The 20257-nt window shown below is 36.4% G+C and overlaps 1 protein-coding gene and 1 non-coding gene across 22 annotated transcripts in view; both read left to right on the top strand.

Moving 5' to 3' along the window:
- cacna1c (calcium channel, voltage-dependent, L type, alpha 1C subunit) overlaps window positions 1-20257 on the top strand; it is a 130169-nt gene that overhangs the window by 57976 nt on the left and 51936 nt on the right. The window lies entirely within an intron of this gene.
- On the top strand, window positions 7187-7261 carry trnaa-agc (transfer RNA alanine (anticodon AGC)). Its single transcript has one exon. It is a non-coding gene; the product is annotated as a tRNA-Ala (tRNA).

Here is a 20257-nt window from a genome sequence, read left to right as displayed (position 1 = left end):
TAATTTTATGGTATCCCCAAAAATTACAGACTGTAGTTAAAAACAAAATCCTTCTTTTTTTGACTGGCAGAGGTTCTGAATGACTGGTAACTTAAAAAATGCAGTAGTCAAATGTGGCTGCTGTTTGAAAAAGTTAACTCCAACCTCTGATCGTAAATTAATTATTTTGGAAAATTGGTGGGCTACTAAACATTTCGCTACTAGTTTTTCTTGTTGCTGTGAATGAGAATTAACATTTAGCTTTGGAGGGCATTATACATTGTTTCCAACTATTGTGATTGCTGTGTAAATACATCAATGCTGCTTCTGTACTGAATTGAGAACTATGGCTAAATTCATCTTTTTACTGCAGCTTCTCTACCACCTTTGAGATTTAATGAGTTTTAGTTAAAAGTGCTGCGGTGGTCATTGTGTGGCCTACACCTTGCCAGAAATTTGTCCTGAGCCATGTGAATTGAAGTGATGGCCTTGCAAAATACAGAGTAGAGCTCTTTATGGTTTTCATGTATGCATGTAATTGTTAAATTAGCTGCTTCTTTTTTACAATTTTGGAGCCACTTAATGTTGTGAACTTGTGTTGTATTGCCTAATTACTAATTCATTTTACAAATTAGTCATTTAGCTGACACCTTTTTAAAAGTGACTTTCAGTACACGAACCACAAGGACAGTCCCCTCAAGCAAATTGAGGTTAAGTGCTCAAGGTTACAACTGAGGTTTCTTTTGGTTTCCATCCCAGATATAGCCACTAATATACACAACGGTTAGTATACTTGTCTTGATCTTATGACACATGTATTTGCTGTCCAGTGTGTAGCAGTGCTGCTTAGGTACATGTTTATTTGAAAGCTCAAATACGTGGCCAAATAAGAGCTGTAGAGCAGGATGGATGAGGAGTTGTACTGTGTGAGCAAAGATGTGACATGGGGCTGTGTGGTCAAGTGGTTAAAGGCTTGTAACCAAAAGGCTGGTTGTATGACACCCAAAGGGAAATATCTATGGCTATTTTAGTATGCATGGAACACATACTCTATTTGCAGAAAAACAATTTGTAGATTATTGATTACTGAAAAGCAACACCATCACTATCCTGTGTAATGAATAAGTAACATCGACCACAAGGTTCAGTCGCTCCCTTGGCTTATTATTTGATCAGTTAATTATTTAATGGGATGTTATACACCATTTATTTCCTGACTTTCATTTTTGGGTGAGTATCCCTTCATAAATTTAGCTGCTTCTTTAAAAAAAACTTTTTTACTGTAGTTCACACAAAAATGAAAATTCTGTCATACACGTGTGGAACCTCATGAAACTGAGTATATAATGATAGAATTTTATCATCCCTCTAGAATTTTACTTCTTTTTAAATTAATTTATTAATGAATTTATTTACTTTAATTTTAGTTCACAAAAAAAAAAAAAAAAAAATACAATTCTGTCATATAAGTTTGGAGCCTCAGTTGCTTCTTTATTTTATTCTAGTTTATTTTAATTCATTTTGTTTCATTTAGTTTCATTTCGTTTGTTGTTTTTTTAAATTTTGTTTTACCCAGAAATGAGAATTCTATTATACTGTAAATAACATGGCAGCGCACAAATGATGACAGAATTTTCACTTTTGGGTGAACTGTCCCTTTAAGAATTTGACTCATTATTTAACTGACAGAACTGACAGACTTCTTTTTTTTTTCACAAAAAAACTGTATTAAAATCCGAAAAAACTATACATTTTTGAGATGAATAAGTTTGGCATTCAGTGAAATAAACTTGCATTGTATGTCATAGCATTCTCCCTTTCTACAACCGATATGCCAATATCTGAAATGTAGTATGTCAAATATTCATAACACTGAAAATTTGTAAATGGTAGGGAATAGTGGCACAGCGGATGCTAGAGGTCGCATGACCATGCTAACATGGCAGATGTTGTACACCCGTGTTGTATTCATACTAAACACATGAAAACAAATAAATTGTACTTTATTAATGTTCTGCAGTACATACCTATTTGAAACAATTATCGTTGCATACTGCGCTGTGCAGTGCGCTTTCTACGTGGTCACCTGCACCTGTAGAATGTTCTGGACCAGTTCTCCATGTGACTCCAGTTAAAACACAATCATCAGTGGGCGTGTTTAGCTGTTTGAAAAAAGAAAAAAAAACTTTACAAGTTGCTAGGCAACATGATCAACACTTAGTGTCTGTTTTTGAGGATCTTAAGAAAAAAATGAGCTTTTAATAGTAGAGACAGAGGGGAGGGTGTAAATAGTAGCAAGGCAAGAGCGAGATGGGGAGGTGGGTGGGGAGGGTATTTGGGGATGTGGAACAGCTGCATCCTCTTAGCTTGCCAGGAGGGCCGCCCCCCCCAACAGACACACACACACACACACACACACACACACACCACCTTTGCCCCACGGCCCGAACTATAGTTAGCTGTCTGTGTGCTGCCTAGCAACCACATCCAAAGCAGAATGATGGAGGTTGAGCACGTCCCTTGTTCTATCTCTGTGTGAGTATGTGGTTTATACTGCAGAAATGACTGGAGTGAAGTTGTGCTGTGATCTGATTGGCTATCACGACTTACGGTCTGTGCCGTCACTGCTGTGCTGAGAGCTGATTTGAGCCATAACCTCAAATTTGACAGTTATGACATAGCTAAGATGTTACCTGTATGCTTTAGCGCTTGATATATCACGGACACACACACACACACACACACACTTTCATCTCATCCATAGGTTCCTGGCATCCTTGAAGCTTGACAAGATGAGATTGTATTCATATGGAAATGTCTCCTTACGCTTTACTAATGAGATATCAGCTCTCTCTCCTCGTACTCTTCTCTCTCTCTCTCCCTCTCTCTCTCTGTCACTCTCCAAGGTGTTATCAGTAGGTGATGTGGTTGAGTAAGATGGATCTAGCGGCTGTTGAGTGTGTGTGTGTGTGTGTGTGTGTGTGGTTCTCCTTGTCACACTGTCCTCTCTGCTGTCCATACTAGTGATGTTTCTACCAACAGCTCATCTCAATTAACATCTCTTTTTGTGATTTCCAGAAGGTTGTAGCATCTTGCGTAGTACACAATAAAAAAGGAAATCTGTTATTGAATAGATTTTGACATTTTCAAGAATTTTCACATTAATTTTTTTTTTAACAATCTTCAGAAATAGGTAGTTTTTTTTTTTTTTTTTTTGCATTTTTCTCCCACAAAACAATATACAAATTATTTTTCAATTTATTTAATTTAGAAAAACATGTTTGTATTAGATTGTGTATTCCAGTAATTTTGGATAATTACATTTTAATGTATTGTTTTAGTAACTTCAGACAAAAATGGAGTGTCATGTCATCGATACATGCACAGATACTTCTAAATTTGCCAAAAACGTCTCCATTAGACAAAGTTTTTCTGACCATTAATGCATTGCTCATCTATCAGCAGGACTAACACATGCACATTTTGTTTAGAGTGAAAAAATGTATGTATGTGTATATACATATTTTTCTGTGATTATTGCTACTGTAATTATTAGCATAATCACAATGTTCTGTTTAGGTGATCTCCAGCTTAATCACTGCACTGCCTTTAATTGCATTATAAGTGTGCATGTAAACATACTGTAGCCTGTCACTAGCATTAATGATGTGTTTTTATAACTTTATGTGAGCGTATATCTTGAACAGTAATAAAAAACGGTAACAGTTATATTTTGTAATTCAAAATGTAAACACTACTCACAATGTAGTTAAGTCCAGATCACATTATGCTTTTCACTGTCTCTCTCTCTCTCACACACACACACACACACACATACATACACATATACACACGCATAATATGCAGAGATGAATCTGTGCATAAAAGACTGCTGACTGGGGCATCCTTACCTACTCGTACTGTTACAATTGAATTATTATTATCTCATATGTCGAGCAAAGGCATTAATCAAGCGCTGGCCTTAAAGTACAAGCACATCTGAATGCAGAAATCACACCATCAATGAGAGCTACATAGAAAAACACAAATAAAGCATAATAACTATAGCTGTGGGAATGGGAACCTGTCTTTCTGTTTCAAGGAAATGTTTTGTATTTATAACCAGCATTTCTGAGCTAAACGCTGTTTATTTCTTTTGTCATGTTTCTCTGAGCCGGCAGGCAGGTCAGATCTGAAAGTTGAAAAAGGTCACAATTATGCTTTGGATTGTCTAAACAGTGTTTGATGCAATATAAATATGCCATAGGCACCACACTGAAGTTAATAAGGAGGTGTGTGTGTGTGAGTGTGTGTGTGTGAGTGTGTGTGTGTCGACTGAAGTTAAAGTAAGTCAGATTAAACTGTAATTGTGATGTTGATAATCTGTGATGCACATCAGATGGAGGATTAATTACCAACAAACTCTCCAATACTCTCTCTCTCTCAAACACACATGCACTGACACGTTCACACACACAGTCCTGCCAAAGACACAACACCTCTCTGACATCAGGACTCAAACGATTAAATAATAATTGTAGGTTGTGTCTGTGTGTGTGTGTAAGATGGATAAAGCATCTGGCTGATTGATTAGTGTTTTCTAGACAGATGAACTCTAAGCCTTGGACACACACGTAACACATATATTCCCTGTAGCCTCTCAATCCCTCTATCTCTCTTCATTCCTTGCACAATCATTTGTTCATCACCCCCCTCAAGATGGCTGAAAGAGGAAATTGAGTGAAATTCTATTTGGCGCTCGGCAATTTCCTCTCAGATCAATGTGATGCTGGACTTTTGTTATCAAGTCAGACCTCTTACTCTCTTTTATTCTTTATTTTTTATTGTTTAATTTGATTTTATGAATGCATATGTTTTCATTAATATGGACAAGGTAAACTAGATTAGAAACTAGAAGCTGCTGTGAAAAGTGCTATGCAAATACATTTAAAAAGCGCTATATAAAATCAATTGAATTGAGTGTTCCCGATCTGGAATTTTGCATAAGGGCAAATGATTTGTTCACGTACTGTAGATTTTGCAGTGGATTCACTATATTAACCAGCAGAAATCAGCGTGGTTTGAAAGTGACTTCTGTGTGAGTTGTACATACATCGATACACTATTTCATCGCTACTTAATTTCACCAAAACTTTGCTAATGTCACCACACCTATAGACTTTGATATTCCCTATAGATATGGTTCTAGGGCTGTATTATTGAAACATCCCGAATCCTGTCCTTTCTGCTTAGTAACGATGGTAATTTCACTTAGGAAATAGAACTTTTCAAAAGATTTTTTCACCATTTTTTTCTGTCTTATTAAAATTAAAAGTCGAATCTCTTAACATAATAGTAACAGCACACCTTTCTCGAACAAACTGCATGATTTCAAATACCATTCATGTCCATAGCCCAAATGACGTGTTACCGAGTTTAATAATTAGGGTTTGGAGTTGGTTCATTTGGTCATGCTGCTAATTCTGCAAATGTTTTCCAGTTTGTTATGACACTGTTATATTTAGAGCTTTTGGTATATTTGAGTGAAGTTCAGTATAATGTGACCCTGTTTGTCATTATTCCAGGCGTGTATTGACAGGAAGGTGGCAGTGATAAATGTGAGATATGGATTTGGAGAGTTTGGGAGAAAATGAGAGGAGGAGAGACTGTGTGTGTGTGTGTCTCAGAGAGAGAGTCACCTTGTACTGAGGAACAGAGATGCCCATAGACCCTCATATATTACCATCATCCCTCACAAACTTAATTACACTCACACACATTTGCCAAGCTGTTCCATGTTTTATGGTGCCCATGCCATTGGATGCTCCTCTATCCTGTATCCCCCCCCCCCTCTCTCTTTTTCTCAGATAGAATGAATCACTCATGCTCTCATCCTTGAGTATCAGTAAATCAGTCACAGTGAATGAGTGCACATCCTTCACCTTAGAGAGAGAAAGAGCGAGATTTTCTTATTTTGCATCATTGTTTAATGTAAATGTTGTCTTAGCCAATAGTTCTTTGGCAGATATGTAATTATCTGTCATGCCAGTAAGGCACATTGAAAGAGAGAGAGACAGAATTCCACCTGGTAACCCTTATGCTGAGCTGCTGGGATCACTGCAGGCAGTGTGTATGTGTGTGTCGTTGGGTAAAAATTGATTTGTTGGCATTAGAGGTTCAGTTAGCAGTGTGTTTCAAGAGGGACATGTTTAAGTGTGGCACAGTGTTCTGTTTTTTGCTCTCCTGACACTGAAAGCGTGACACAGCGTTCGCAACCTCTTTTTGCATCTGTGACATTAAATACAGGTCATTCAATGAGAAAAAATGTAGGGCGGGACTTGGTTTTATCATCTTCATTGGGAAGTTATTGGATCATTAAAAGTACTTGGTAGACGGAGGGGAGGGGCTTGATGACATCAGCTGACAAGGAAAGTCATTATAGAGGTTATTAATTCTGATGAAAGATTATGCCAAAAATGTGTTATGTTTGTTTGTTTGCTTTATTGTAAGTTGCTTTGGATAAGGGTGTCCGCTTGATATGTAAATGTAAATGGTTGTTTTTTGGTTTCTTTGTTTGTTTGTTTCCTCTATATGTTGCTTTGGATTAATATAAACAGAATTTCTTTGTTTGATGCCTCTTACAAGTCGCTTTGGATGAAAGTATCTGCTTGATATATAAATGTAAATATTTGTGTGTTGGTTTGTTTGTTTCCTTTATTGTAAGTCGCTTTGGATAAATGTGTCTGTTAAATGTATAAATATAAACTTTTTTTTTTTTGGTTTGTTTGTTTGATTCCTCTATTGGATAAAGTTGTCTGTTTGTTTCCTCTTTTTCCTGCTAAATGCATAAATGTTAACATATTGTTTTTGTTATGTGTGTTTGTTCGTTTGTTTCCTCTTGGATAAAAGTGTCTGCTAAATGCATGAATGTAAATGTTGTTTGTTTGTTCGTTTCCTCTGTTGTTAGTCACTTTGAATAAAAGTGTAGGGTAAATGTATAAATGTAAACTTTTTTTTTTTTTTGGCTTTGTTTGTTTCCTCTATTGGAAAAACAAAAAGAATGCTAAATGCGTGAATGTAAATTTTTGTCTGTTTCCTCTGTCGTAAGTTGCTTTGGAAAAAAAGTGTCTGCTAAATGTATAAATATAATCAGATTTTTTTTTCTCCTCTATTTTAAGTCGCTTTGGATAAAAGCATCTGCTAAATAGCTTTCCTGTAGCTCAAATAGTAGAGCATGGCGCTAGCAACGCCAAGATCATGGGTTCGATTCCCAGGGAAAGCAAGAGCTGATAAAATGTAAAAACTGTAACTAGAATGCAATGTAAGTCGCTTTGGATAAAAGCGTCTGCTAAATGCATAAATGTAAATGTAAATGCATAAATGCAAATGTTTGTTTGGAATATTGTTCCGCTATTCTCTATTAGACCAGGATTGTGTAGAATGAAAGTCGTTGGCCCTTTTTATCGTTTTGGTTGGACTTTTTAATATGATTCCTGACATTTCACATCATGCTCCTTCCAGCGTGTCTTCAGGAAGTTGCGCTTTTATATCTCAATATTGTTGTGTTAATGTTAAAGTGCACATTTCCCATAGGATTATGAGAATATTAAAGAGAGATGACAATGACTCAGCAATATGGATTTTTTGATTGAAAAAGAGATCACTCTCAAAAAGACGGTATGAATCATGTCAGAGTGATGTAATTACAACCCTTTCTCCTGAACAACTCGCTCAGCTCTTGCAGGCAGCTTGGCACGTGATGGCAAATCTTTTTTATTATTCAATTTTGATGAAAACTTCATGTGTTTTCTCTATATTTATGTAACATCTCTCAGTTTAAGGTGCATTCAGGTTGACAGCGATTTAACCACCGGAGGTTGCCGAGTGTCTGTGCAGCTGGTTGATCACATGATCACATGTCCTCTACTGTCTTCCTTCTCATTGGTGGTCGCAGTATCGCATCACCATTCATTTGCCTAAAGTTTAACTCTGGTCTACCTTACCGTCTACGTGATCAGTGTCACCTCACATCAGCAACTCTCATGGAAAACGAATGACTTCTGGCCGTTTTGTCAGTGTGAAAAGCCTCTTTTGAGAGTTTAGACTCACCTGCCATACGGCATTCATGTACTCGCTTGTCTCTTCCCAAAGCAAATCTTTTCTCTTCTCGGCTGCGGATTTCGCTTTCTCTCTCTCACGACACCACCCACTACCTACAGTTTTAGTTCATCATAACCCGCAACTGGTGTGTGTTTGTGTGTGTGTGTGTGTGTAGTTAAGGCATGGCTCTGTTTTTCAGCCATCTGTTATAGAGTTCACAAACTGTTTTTATTGCTGTTCCTCCTGATATAATGGGCTCAGCCAACACACACATACACAGGTGAATTAGTTGTAAAGTTGTCATTTTACTAGCTGTTTGCTATAAGATACGATTAAACGTTAACCAGTATTTGTACTAAACTAGGAGTGAATTAGGAGTTTAATTAAATACATCACATAATTGCAGTAGCTGACACCCATTACAAGCTATGCAGGAACTTCAATTTTGCATTAAATGCAAAAAAAAAAAATTAAATAACACATGAGAACTGATTTTAGCCTTTGTTCAGATATGAATTCACATTAAAATACACTGAATATACTATATACATAAAATGCACTTTTAAAAAGATGTTTTTTTTTTAAGATCTATTGAGTGAAAGGTTCTTTGGTAAACCCAAATCAGTTCCTTTTTGGAAGGTGTTTTTTGACACAGCGTATGCATAAATGTGTAAGTAGTAGTATATTGCTTCTGATGATTATATTATCTGATACAAAGAGGTCATGCATGGTTGCCTCTTGCAAAGTAATCCATTGCTTTGACAACCAGTGTATAGTAAATATATTAAAAATCGACTTCCTCTCTGTAGTAACTGATGATTTGATTACTTTTTATTACTTCTGGCTTCAGTTAATGTTCACTAAAATAGTACTTATAGATTTAGAAGCAATACCCAGCTAAGAAAGTGTGTGTGTGTGTGTGTGTGTAGAGGTTGGAATACTTGTTTGGGCCAAATTGTTGTAAATGTTCTTACAAATATAGAAAAACATGTCAAAAAACCCACTTGTGGGGATTTGAAGTGGTCCTCACTATTTGTAAATCATCCAGATCTTGTTTTCTTCAAATCTATTAAAGTCACCAGGCTTGTGTGAAGGTCAGCTTTAGTGTATAGTAAATATAATTACTTTGGTATGAAACCATGTCCTCATGATGTGATCCTCATTACAATACTTTCAGAAGTGTGTGTGGACGTCTTTCTAGTACGCAAGTATGCTGTTGGTGTATGCAACCTCTGAATCTTTAGCTTTTGGGAAAAGGCCGGAAATGAACTGCCACAATTAGAAAGGCTAATTTAGCCATGACACTTCAAAGGCCCAGATTCCTCCTTTCTCTTCTTCTTCTCCTCTCCTTTTCTTTCTCTTTATCTCTCTCTCCTCTCCTGGTGTGTGTATTTACATATGTACGCATGTAGGTTGTGTTTATGTAAATGATTTTGTATGAGCTAATTGTTTGTTTGTGCAAAGTACAGCTTCTGTGCTTTTTATTAGCTAATTAAGACCCTTATACATCATCCAGGCGCCGGATACACACATGTTTGCATGTGTTTTTCATGCATGTGAGTGTCTGTGCCACCAGTTAAACGTTCAGGAAATTGACTATTTGTGGCTATTTCTGTACAGAGGCATTGAGTAGGACGCACAGACACATATGGTGGAGAGGTGAAAGAGGAAAAGAAGAGCTAGAAAGAGACTGACCTACTTTAGGGGGCTGGATTCTGGTAATACACACCTCTCAGAGAGCGTGTGTGTGAAGGCAAGAGAGATGGGGGTGTGTGGCAGCTGAATAAGAGATTTAGGATGACACATACTCTCAGACGCCACCTAGTGGTTCGAGTCAATGAGTCTAAAAAATCAACCTTACAGTGCTAAATGTATTGCTTTAACTGTTTACATCAGTTATATTTAATTTGTGTCTTCTTTATTGAGTATAAAAGTGTCTCATAAATATTTAATATAGAAGGAATGAGTAACCTATCATATCTTTTATATATTTGTACGCCACGTCATTTGCACTGAGCTGGTCTTTACTTTTTCTACCTCATAACTTCCCAGGCGAAAAACAAGTGCACTTCCATAATGTACTTAAAGTGCACTATTTCCGCACACTAATTTTGTACTTAATATACTAAAAATGATCCTTTAGTACTTCTTAAGATAAACTTAAGATCATTTAAGTGTACTCAACTGTGCTATTTTGAGACACCATGAATATGAACTAAAATGCACTTTTAACATACTATCTTTGTATTTAAAAAATGTATTTAGTTACCACTTGTAGTACACTTGAACCCATCTTTCATTCACTAGTACACTCAAGTGTACTACAAGTGGTAGCTAAATATATTTTTTAAATACAAAGATAGTATGTTAAAAGTGCATTTTAGTTCATATTCACGGTGTCTCAAAATAGCACAGTTGAGTACATTAGCACTTTAAGTACATTATGGAAGTGTACTTGTTTTTCACCTGGGTTTGCACTTTAAACTTTTCAATATTTTTTCACTTTCACACACAACACTGGCTAAAAGTTTGGAATTATTAATTATTTTAAATGAAATTAAGATTTAAAAAGACGTCTTTTATGCTCACTGAGGCTGCATTCATTTGCATTAAATAGTAAAAACAGTCATATTGTAAAATAGTTACGAGTATAGTACAATTTTATTTATTTTTTTAAATATAAATATATAATTAAATATTTTAAATGCTTATAATAAAAAAAAAAATGTGTATATATATATATATATATATATATATATATATATATTTCTGTAATGGCTATGAATTTTTAGGAGCCATGACATTAAGTCTTCAGTTTCACACGAGTCTTTGATGAAATAAATGCAACTTGGTGAGCATAAAACAATTATGTATTGTTATGTAACTTATGTTATTTATATGTTATTGCTATTTACCTTTCTGGTCAGTTGCTAACAGCCTTTCATTGTCTCTGTACTTCTTTTCAACACAGTAACAGTAAAGTTGAATGTAATCGAATGTATTTATACATAATGTTAGACCACATATTTGCTTTCTATATGTTAAAATCACTTGTGGATGTGTTTTTGTGTGTTTTTCATCTCGCTTTGTTTCATGTGACCTCTTGGCTTCAAGAAACATGAACGAATTGCCAAATGAATTTAGCACAATCCTCTACATTTAATTCAGTCAAGCGCTGGGACTGCTGGGTGATGTAGTTTCTGCAGCCCCCAGCTTTCTGTATCCCACCAAAGGCTTACAGCAAGTTGCTATGACAACAGAAAGTGCAGTGAGTTTCTACTTGTTCGAGTTTGAGGAATTTATGTAGTTATACCAGTGTTGTGCAGTGTTATATGAAAATTAAAAGATAATTAATACAGTTTAAAAATGTAAAATGCACTTATTTTATATGTTGCTTTTTGGGAACCAGGCATAAAACATGAAGAAATTCTCTTTATAGATTTAATTATCGCACACTGCATGTGTGTGTGTGCGCGTGTAGTTGCTCATTATCATTCCGATTCTGCTCTGTGGTCCAAAATTAAACAGGCCATCATGCAGCGATGTGCTACTTGAAAATATTGATGTAATGATGTAATGCTATACAGAGTGGCACCAGGACAGATGTTTTTGACAGGTGCATTGTGGGTCCTTAGGCTTCACAAGTGTTTGGGTTTACAAGCAGCAGATTCAAATTAAGCATGTAGATGCATGTTTAGTTATTGTTGGCAAATGTGTCACCCATGTCACAGACTAACATCCCATAATAAGCAATGCTCAGGTGTAAATTCACACACTATCCATCCAAAACAGTATTAGATTAGAATTAAACCCCCTCATAAGTTTAAATCACTGCTGCTACAGATTTTGCAGATGCTCTGCCATTAAACTAAAATATCATTAGGTTAACTTTGCATACAGGTAATATGTAGTGCTGACCTAGAGTTAATGTTGATTGCATTAAACTGTTCTCAGATCAGTTCTATGGAATATTGAGTTGCAGCTGCAGTTTCTGTGCATCTTAGACAAATATTAGGAAGTCAGATCTCTCTGTCCTGTGAGTTACAGATGTCCTCGGGCCAAAGACCTCATTTTGGGAAATGGCACTCATTCTGTCCTGTCTCCATCTTCACACCTCCTACTCTCATCTCTTCATAACTTCTGTCCTCTCCTCTCTCTCCTTTCTTCTGTCACATTAGATTAGAAAGAGCTGCATTTTGTTGTTGAGCTGATATTTATGTGCTCTAAACATGGTTATTTTTATGTCTGTTTTCAATTTACTCTGGTTTAGGTACATTGAGTGTTAGTCAGTGTCAGGTGGTGGACTTCTGAAACTCTAGTCTTCTGATCCAGAAGAGATCAGATGTGCTAAATCAGTAGCCATATTTAAATCTTTTATGATTATTAATACATTTTTTTATGATTATTTTTAGCCATTTTGAATTAAATTAATCATAAAATCACTTTGAATTACCATTGTGTATGAGATGACCTATAAATACGCTTTGCCTTGCCTTGCTTTGCCTTGATTCCAATACAAATGATGTTCCATTTGATGTTAACAGCTATATTGTAAAAACATAAGAACCACCATTTACACCTTACATTATTAAGAAGGAGTCAATGCTGTAATATTTTGCATGTTTATATTAACATCAAATTTTAAAACCAATCCAAATCAAAGTTTAATCAAATTTCTGCCTTTTTATATTTCCTTAAAAATATCTACAGCAATAATAGAGTTTTTTTTTTTTCTGCTGTTTTATAGCTTATGGTTTTTGGTTATTAGTTGCCTATTTCCAGACCCTTAGTCTACAAATCCTCTGTAAACACCACAGATACAGATTTAATCAGTTCACATTTCATTATTTCATGCAATTTCAAGTTAATATTGATTTGCATATTGCTATATTTTAACATTTCCTCAAAAATAGCTTATATTATTGTATAGTAAAAAAACATCTTTCATCTACTTTTTTATTGCATATAGGATATAGTTGGTTTGGCAATTTTCATTCATTCATTCATTCATTCATTCATTCATTTATTTACTCAATGAAAACGGAGTAAGCTCACAAATGATTTCAGAATCTGACCTGTTGTTCAGTTTATATCCTGTAGTTTAGGTCAAAGATTTTGTCCGGTAATTTACAATCTGTTCTGTTATTGACAGTCTTTCAGTTTTGAGTGTGTCCTGTAAGTTAGAATTTGTGCTGTAGTTCAATGTTTGTCATGTACTTCAGAATCTGACCTGTCATCCAATTGATGTCCTGTAGTTTAGCTCGAGGATTCCGTCCTGTAGTTTACAGTCTCTCAGTATTGAGTGTGTCTTGTAGGTTAGAATTTGTGCTGTAGTTCAATGTTTGTCATGTACTTCAGAATCTGACCTGTCATTCAATTGATGTCTTGTAGTTTGGGTCGAAGATTCTGCCCTGTAATTTACGAATGATTTATCCAATATTCTGTTTCAATTTGCACTGCCTCCCTTGCGTGCTCAGAGAAAATGCCCCTGGCGTTTGTGTGTTTGTTGTGGTCCTGCGACCTGAGCATTTCTTGACAATCTTTTGCAATCCTGCACTTCCAGGCTGCACCAAACATCTAGGGTGATGAGGGTGAACATCAGCATCCCTCACACAATAACATAATCATCAAATACTTAATTGAGTCTTTTTGTGTGTTTTGTGAATTATAGAGATAATGAGCTGCTGCTGCACATTTAACTTTTAAACAGTCTTTTAAAAGTGTCTTCAACAGAGAAAAATGCCATGTTCTTGCCCACACACACGCAGTGTGGGAGGATTGTGGTTTTGGCTGTTCATGACGTTTGATGGAGCCTCACTTTGGCATCATCACCAATCAAAACAATGCTCTGCAGAGTACACGGTCTCCATGACAACTAGTGTCATAGTTACCACAGACTTTCAGCTTTCTGCCCAAATTCAGCTTTTTGTGCATTTATTTATTTAGGCTTTATGTCTGCAGGAGCTCTCCTGTACATGATTAAGTCTTCAGTCATCTCTGAATGCATTTGAACATCCATGTTGGACCACAACATAAATCATTACTTTTTTTCATATACCATCATAGTTTTAGTATATATACTTGTATTTTTTTTTTTTAATTCCATGGTATAAGAATGTGATGGTTGTGGTATATATCAAAGTACCATGTTTTTACCATGGTAACAGCACAGTGCACTGGTGCTAAAATCATCTTTAGAAGTAAATAATCATCAAAGAACACATTTCTGTTCGTTTTCATCTCCGGGCGCACAGTCAGACCCTAAATAGCAGCATGGCAGTGCAGTAACACACAGCTCAAAAATGACGGGAGTGATTGAAGCGCTGGTCACACAAACCCCATCCTAGAATCAATCCGTCACCAGTCCCCAATCTCACAATGTGGCACTGTTGCCATGGCAAATGAATGCTTGGCAATGATGAATTCATGGTTCAGTGTTGTTTACGTAAAAACATCTCAGAAGAATTCTCTCCCTCTCATATGCTGCGCTTAATGCTCTGTTTAGTTTCAGCGTCTCTCTTCCCTGATGCCAGTGACATCAACTCCTCCTTACATGGTGCTCCTCTAAACTCATCCCTCTCTGTACTGTCGTCATGGCGATGCTCTTTAGCCACCTCACTCAGATTCCTAACATTCCTGATCCTGAGCGATATGAGCATGTTGCTGTGGAGATGTGCTGGAGTGTGAGAGGTGACAAAGGGTGAAATGCAGAAACGTGAGAGCACAGGTCTCTGTGTTATGTATTAAAGATGTGACTGCATAATATTCATGTAAACTCATCATCTGGTTCTATTCTGCAACACCCAGAGCAAATTTTCTGCAATTTAGTAATTTAAAGTCCATCTTGTATTTTAGTGATATATATATTGCTTAAAGAAAATTAAGCGGTACAAGTAAAAAATGCTATTTTAATAGTTTTTGTTTTATTTGAACTTTATTAAAACTTTAACGTAGTTCAGAATTTGTTCTGTCATTCAGTTTATGTCCTGTAGTTTACAGTAGGTCAAAGATTCTGTCTTGTCCTGTTTACAATCTCTGTTTTGAGTCCTGTAGGTTAGAGGCTGTGCTGTAGTTCAGTGTTTGTCATGTAGTTCAAAATCTGACCTGTCATTTAGCTTATGTTCTGTAGTTTATGTTGAAGATTCTGTCCTGTGTACAATGTGCCCTTATTTACAGTCTCTCAGTTTTGAGTCTGTCCTATTGGTAAGAGTTTGTGCTGTAGTTCAGCATTTGTCCTGTAGTTCAGAATCTGACCTGTTCAGTTTATGTCCTGTGGTTTAGGTCAAAGATTCCGTCCTGTAGTTTACAGTCTGTCATTATTGAGTGTGACCTGTAGATTAGAGTTTGTGCTATAGTTGTGTTTGCCATGTAGTTCAGAATTTGACCTGTCATTCTGTTGATGTCCTGTAGTTTAGGTCAAAGATTCCGTCCTGTAGTTTACAGTCTGTCATTATTTAGTGTGATCTGTAGATTAGAGTTTGTGCTGTAGTTCAGTGTTTGTCATGTAGTTCAAAATCTGACCTGTCATTCAGTTTATGTCTTGTAGTTTACACTTAATTTTTTTTTTTTCATGCATGACCGGGTGTTAACCACATTTTCTACTGATTGAGAGAGGTAATACTGCAGTAGATTGACTTAGAATGCCCTATATTACAGTCATGATGAGTAAATATTGTAGAAAAATTCCACACTAGTATTAATACAGGTTTGCTAGGCCCCACAAGATGATGCTGTTTACAAAGAGGTGCCACTAATGACTCAAATGAAGTGAAGGAATCAGAATGCATGACAGATGCAGTCAAAATACAGAACATTTTTATTACAGCTTCCGTTTCGGAAGTTTCAATGTCTATCCTATCCATCTTCACTGTCACACTTACACAGTGTCTAAACCACCGCACCAGCAAAAGTCTGTCTACACTGGATGTGACAAAGCGACCGTGCAAATCATTTTGAACTTTGTGTCAGTACGTCATAAATAGAATGAGGCAGCAGTTTGGCGATTTGTCGTGTTGTGTCTTGCTGCATCGCATCCAGTGTAGACAGCATCTTTGAATATAATGAGTTCTATAGTAATTTGTCAAGCCTCACCATGCCGCTCGTGTCCAGTGTAGACAAGGTGTTAGTAACGCATACAGCTGTGTGCAACAGTGAAAAGGGACCCCTCTCAAACAGTGTCACGCCGCACCACATTCCAAATGTTTTTAAGTGACATACACCGGTATTGAGGTATATTACAAATTAATTTCATAACATAAATAAACACTGGTATTCTTTATGAACCGGTATACAGCTCAGCACTAGTTCAGTGTATGTCATGCAGTTCATAATCTGACCTGTCACTCAGTTTATGTCTTGTAGTTTAGGTTGAATATTCTGCCCAGTAGGTTACAACCGGTCCTGTAGTTTACGGTCTCTCATTTTTGAGTGTGTCCTGTATGTTAAAGTTTGTGCTGTAGTTCAGTGTTTGTCATGTAGTTCAAAATCTGACCAGTCATTCAGTTTATGTCCTGTAGTTTAGGTTGAATATTCTGTCCTGTAGTTTGCAGTCTGTCCTGTAGTTTGCAGTCTCTAAGTTCTAAGTGTTTCCTGTAAGTTAGAGTTTGTGCTATTGTTCAGTGTATATCATGTAGTTTAGAATCTGACCTGCTGTTAAGGCCTCTGTCCTGTAGTTGACAATCTACCCTGTGGTTAAATGTCTGTCCTATAATTATGTGTCTACCATATAGTTTAGAGAGTTCAGTGTCCTATATTAAATTTTGCCCTGTAGTTCAGTCTGTCTATCTTGTATTTCCCTCCATTCTGTTCTGTAGTTGAGTTCAGCAATTGAAGAGAGTTCAGTGAGCACTGTGTGTATCCACTGACTCATTCAGTTCATCAATGACTTCTGAGGTCATTGATGATTCAGTCTGAAGAGTGAGTTAGTTCATTTAATGAAAACTGTGGTGTGTGATTTCTAAGCCTGCAAACAGATGTTGCTTGAAAACTATGCTGAAGGTGGCACAAGAACAAATTAAACCACGCTACTTTAAACAGTTGTTGCTTGTCTGGAGTGGAGTTATTTTAGTAAATGTAACAGGACATTGTCAATGAATCGTTTATGAACTTAATAGCTCTTTTGGGCGTTGTCTGGACATTTAATAGCCATTCAAAAAACCTCAGACATTCCCATATGAGATCAATTCAGACTGTTATTTAAAATGCTGCTGAGAAACAGTAAAGTCTTTCTCTCTTTTTTGACACTCTTTTCTTATAATCTCATCTTGTTAAACTTTTTTCTGTTCTTAGGCACTGTGTGAGTGTGTTGCCATGGCAACAATAGATGTAAATGAAAACATGTGTTTAGAGAGTTAAAAGAGAAATGACAAGGACAGTTAGATGAGATTTCTCTACAAAATTCAGCCAGAAATAAAGAAAGACAGGTAGGTGGAGGTGCAACAGTGTGTTTTCAGGTTGTGTGCTGTTTGTTAAAGGTCTAAGCTAGGCAGCAAGAAAAGACATCTGAAATATTTGGCTTGAGTCCTTCACTGGGATGTCACACCGGTCTCATCAACATTATTTACATTCCACTGAGAAAAGCAGACCAGCTTTTCCCCTCTCTTTCTTTCTAAGCTTTTGTTCTTCGCTGTGATCATTCCTGTCAGCCAAATGCACAAAAGGACAGATGTCTCTGTCTGTGTTGGTGTGTGTATCACATTCACCAGTCTAACTATTGTGCAGCGGTTATAGTATAATATCATATATTATATATAATGTCAGTGCAGCACTTAATGTGCCATCATGTAATTGATTAAAACAGTGAGTCGCACCAAACCTAACAAAATCACATCCGGGTAACATTTCACCCCAAAATCAAAGAAGAATTTTTAGTAAAATAAAAAACTGACAGAGTTTTGGTTACAAATAGCAGCCGAGGGAGTCTTTTGTTGCTATAACAACAGCTGCACCGGTAGCCTAGTGCTGTGTGCTGCAGAAATGTCGAGAGAGTATAACATTTTTTTTTTTTAAGTAAAAAGTTGGCTCTTGCGTTGGCTTTTGAAGTTAACGGGAAGGGTAACATTGGTTCACAACGATGTTTGTGGGTGCGGAACATTACACAGGGAAGGAAACAGTATGGTGCTTACAACAATTTAGTCCCGGAGCTCAGGTTGGATGATGCACGGTTTGCGGCATATGTTAGACTAGACAGAGTTTTGTGCTCATATCATACAGCTCCTTGTGCTCCGAAACTAGTATCTATGATCTATCTACTGGCTATCTTCTCCTTTTTTCTTGTTGTTTTTGTTGTTATGAAAACGACTCGCCACTCGCTTGTCATTGGTCAGCTGTCAAAAAGGCGCTTGACGTAGGGCGTTTTTTTTTCTTTCAGAAAAGTTGAACTTTTTTCAATTTGAAAAGATGCTCTGAGCTGCAGAAAAAGACGCCGGCGGTGGCGTTTTAAAAAGCGCTCAGTACTTCACGGTTTACTCAATAGGATTATAATATAAAACAGACGCTGACAGCTTCAAAAAAAGACGCCAAGTGTGAACGTAGCCTAAGCTTATATTATGATTTTTATGTCATTGTGGCCACAAAAAAATAAAAATCTCCTTCTTGTCAGATTGCTGTAGAGTGGGAAAAACTTTATATATATTTTTTAAATAAAATGCATGTTTTATAAAACTATAAAAAGATTAAGACATTTTTACTTACATTTTACTACTTTTTTGTACCTTTTGAGGGTTTTATTGTTGTTATTTTTGTTTTTTTCCAAATTGATGATCTTAATTGTCATGAAAATAACAATGCAAAAATAATTTGAGATATTGTAGAGATATTGTAATAATGCTAGAAAGTAACAGTTTAATTAATAGACTAAAATACAAATCACGCTTTCTTAAAATATAATACTGTTTGACTGTATCCTATTGCAGGTTGTGTGTGTGCGTTTGTGTGCGAACTTGGCTTGTGTTGATCGATAAGTTTTCTGCAGAGACCCCTGGTCATCAAAGCAGAGAAGGGGGGAGCCAGGGTCCTCTGGGATGGATACCCGGCCGGCAGACACCTGACAGCCTAAAGCTTTAAATCCAGTAGTGGATATACTCCTGAAACCAATGATTCTGTACATGTGTGCGTGTGTGATTTATGACCGCAAACATGTGCACAAACATCTGTGTGCTCACGGGTGTATGTCTGTATGTGTGTGAGTATGAGTCTGTAGGCATGTAATAGGGCTGGTGGCTTTCAGTCCCAACAGTTTACGGCTTCCTTTAAACCCCCCTTACTTCTCTCTCTGTGAGTCACTGGAACGGCAGAGTGAGTCATATTGCTTTAATCATGCCGTAGAGAAGCTGTCCGACAGATGGATAGAGAGAAAAAGACAGAAGGAAAAGGAAAGAACTTATCCATTTATCTCTCCTGATGTATATATGATGCAAGTTCTTTACTATTTCATAAGCCATGAAATCTCCTTTTGTATTACTAAGTCACACATAACTGTGCAGAGGTAACAAGCATGCACCACTTTAATCTTGGGATCGTCTTTAGTGCTTTTTTACTTGACCCAGCAGCAAAACCGTACGTTACACTCCACCCACCCAAGCTCCACTGTCAGTTAAAAGACTAACAAGATTTTCCTCCTTTGAGAAAAGCAGCACTGCCTCGTCCATCCTTGATACTGTTTTCATGCCCGGTCTCCTCTCCTGCTGGCAGCAACATCCTCTAATGTTACGCTGTGTTCAGTTTCTCATGAACAGGAGCAGCAATACGCTGTCTTCCGTAACGGTCACTGCAATGACCTAAACTTACAAAATCAACAGTAAAGTCCTTTATTTATTGTTGATTACATAAATTAGTGGAACTTGAAAGACAGGCAAGAATCACTATTAAGGCACACTCACATTTACCATTGTTCAGCTATTTTTCATGAGCAGTCTAATAAAAAAAGCAGACGAAAAGCAGTCTTTCTAATAGGATAATAGGATTCTAATAGGATTTCACAGCAGGTTCAAGTTCGTAATTTCTAAAGTAGCAGAAATAAAGTTAATAGAATAATTTATTTTAAATTATTTAGATATTTACAAAAATAAATATGAATAAAAATTAAATATGTATAAAAATATTTGTTGAAAATGTAATCTAGATAATTATTGAATTATTTAATGTTTTAATATTTAATGTGTAATATTTAAAAGTTTTA

This window comes from Onychostoma macrolepis, chromosome 04, assembly GCF_012432095.1.
Source record: "Onychostoma macrolepis isolate SWU-2019 chromosome 04, ASM1243209v1, whole genome shotgun sequence".
Classification (NCBI taxonomy): Eukaryota; Metazoa; Chordata; class Actinopteri; order Cypriniformes; family Cyprinidae; genus Onychostoma; species Onychostoma macrolepis.
This window is presented reverse-complemented; position numbering and strand designations above follow the sequence as displayed.